At 40.4% G+C, this 2,927-nt stretch overlaps 1 pseudogene; it reads left to right on the top strand.

Moving 5' to 3' along the window:
• Positions 1-222: 222 nt before the first annotated feature.
• On the top strand, positions 223-1,105 carry LOC125096086 (40S ribosomal protein S2-like; annotated as a pseudogene).
• Positions 1,106-2,927: the final 1,822 nt, after the last annotated feature.

Genomic DNA, 2,927 nt, shown 5'->3' with positions numbered 1-2,927 from the left:
TGTTTTCCCCTCTCTCTGCCTGCCTCTCTGCCTACTTGTGATCTCTCTCTCTATCAAATAAATAAACAAAATTTTAAAAAATAAAATAAAAACTCAGTCAAAAATTAAGGTTTTTTTTAGTTTTGAAGTTTTTTTTCCCTTTTTTTAAAGCCCTAAGTATAAATTACAGGAAAATAATTTTCTCATATAGAAATGAAAAACTCCTCTCCGAGAGAACACCAAATGGCGGATGACGCCGGTGCTGCGGCCGGCCCGGGGACCCTGGAATGGGAGGCCCCGGCGGTTTCCGCGGAGGCTTCGGCAGCGGCATCCGTGGCCGGGGCCGGGGCTGTGGTCGCGGCCGGGGCCGAGGTCGCGGTCGCGGAGCTCGCGGGGGCAAGGCCGAAGACAAGGAGTGGATCCCCGTCACCAAGCTGGGCCGTCTGGTCAAGGACATGAAGATCAAGTCCCTGGAGGAGATCTATCTCTTCTCCCTGCCCATCAAGGAGTCTGAGATCATCGATTTCTTCCTGGGAGCCTCCCTCAAGGACGAGGTCTTGAAGATCATGCCGGTGCAGAAGCAGACGCGCGCCGGCCAGCGGACCAGGTTCAAGGCATTTGTCGCCATCGGAGATTACAATGGACACGTTGGTCTGGGTGTCAAGTGCTCCAAGGAGGTAGCCACTGCCATCCGCGGGGCCATCATTCTGGCCAAGCTTTCCATCGTCCCTGTGCGGCGAGGTTACTGGGGGAACAAGATTGGCAAGCCCCACACTGTCCCGTGCAAGGTGACTGGCCGCTGTGGCTCTGTGCTGGTGCGTTTCATCCCCGCCCCCAGAGGCACTGGCATTGTCTCGGCCCCTGTGCCCAAGAAACTGCTGATGATGGCCGGTATCGACGACTGCTACACCTCGGCCAGGGGCTGCACTGCCACCCTGGGGAACTTTGCTAAGGCTATTTTCGATGCCATCTCCAAGACCTACAGCTATCTCACCCCTGACCTCTGGAAGGAGACTGTGTTCACCAAGTCTCCCTATCAGGAGTTCACAGACCATCTTGTGAAGACTCACACCAGAGTCTCTGTGCAGAGGACCCAGGCTCCAGCTGTGGCTACCACATAGTTTTATACAAGAAAAATAAAGTGAACTAAAGCTTGTAAAAAAAAAAAATTAAAAACTTTTTTTCATCAAAACATACCCTAAAACGAATGAAAAGACAAATTACAAACTGTGAAAGTAGATTCCAATTTACATAATTGACAAGGATTGGTATAAAGAATACCAGTCAAAATTAATGAACTAGAGCAGTGTGCAAAAATATGAATAAAACCAAAGTAAATAATGTAGTTTCATAAATATTACATAAAACAAAAATACCTTTATAAAATGTTAAGAACAACTTAAGTCAATTTAGAAATGCTTAAAGCATAAATGAAGCATTAGAAAGCAAAAGCAAAGGAATAATAAATTTGGGATTTATAATATGGTATCTCCAAGGGGTAGCAAGGGGATGGAATTATGGGGTACCCTGTAGGTAGATATAAGTGGTTTTTAAGGTAAGGATTGTGTGAGATGGTGGATTTATGACCTCTTATTACATTACAACAAATTAATAGACCTATAAATAAGAATCATGTTCAGAGTGTGTCCTGAACCAAGGATTATGATCAGTCTAATACTTTGCACCTGAGACCAATAAGATCAGTGAGAAAAATAAAATGAAAAAAATACAGCATTATGAACATCTGTTAAAATTTAAGGATAATCAAAACAATAATAGAAATGCTATGGTTGGGTTCCAAAGAAATAAAGAAAAAGGAATGGAACTCCCATAGAAAGTATGAAAAGAAGAGAGAAAAGAAGAAAATAAAACCTTGGTTAATGTCAAAGACAGAGTAAAATCATAGATAGAGATTCAAATGATGAATAATAACCCAAAATGCTAATGTATTATACTCATTTAATAAAGGCTAGAGATTATATAACAATTTTAACATATATAATTTAGAGAAACACTAAAAATAGCATAAAGGAAAAAAGCCATACTGGAAAATGCTAATTAGAAAACATCTGGAGTAGTAATACATTAATACTGGACAAGACAGAAGGGAAAGCAAAAAGCATTAACAGGAAAATCAAAAGGACATTATCTGGGAATAAAGGGAATAATCCCTTCAGAATGTAAGGCAATGTTACAATTGTATAAAGCTTACTACATATCCCACAGTACTTAAAGTAAATATAATAAATAGAAAAATCGGCATGTCCAAAATAGACCCATACAAATATCAACTGAACAGATTAAAAATGATCAAGAATATAGATGTGAATAATACTAAAAACAGGCTTCAACAAATTAGCACATAAAAAAGTGTCCATTTAAAGACCTCTTTTTATTTTTATTTATTTGTTTATTTATTTTAAAGACTTCTTTTTAAAACAAGCATAGATTGGGGCACCTGGGTGGCTCAGTGCCTTCAGCCTCTGCCTTTGACTCAGGTCAGGATCTCAGTGTCTTGGGATTGAGCCCCTGCATTGGGCTCTCTGCTCAGTAGGGAACCTGCTTCCTCCTTCTCTCTGCCTGCCTCTCTGCCTACTTGTGATCTCTGTCTGTCAAATAAATAAATAAATAAATAAACTCTTTTAAAAACATTAAAAAAAAGCAGCATAGATCATTTATAACAAAAAGGATTTCTTAATAAAGTACATGTTCTTTGGCACCAATGAAATAAAATAAGCAGCAGTTACCTCCACATACTAGCTTATGTTTATTTTATTTTATTTTATTTTATTTTAAAGATTTTATTTATTTATTTGACAGAGAGAGATCACAAGTAGACGGAGAGGCAGGCAGAGAGAGAGAGAGAGGGAAGCAAGCTCCCTGCTGAGCAGAGAGCCCGATGTGGGACTCGATCCCAGGACCTTGAGATCATGACCTGAGCCGAAGGC

The sequence above is a fragment of the Lutra lutra genome, chromosome 3 (assembly GCF_902655055.1).
Source record: "Lutra lutra chromosome 3, mLutLut1.2, whole genome shotgun sequence".
NCBI lineage: Eukaryota > Metazoa > Chordata > Mammalia > Carnivora > Mustelidae > Lutra > Lutra lutra.
Note: the sequence above shows the minus strand (reverse complement) of the source record. Positions and strands in the feature narration are given on the sequence as shown.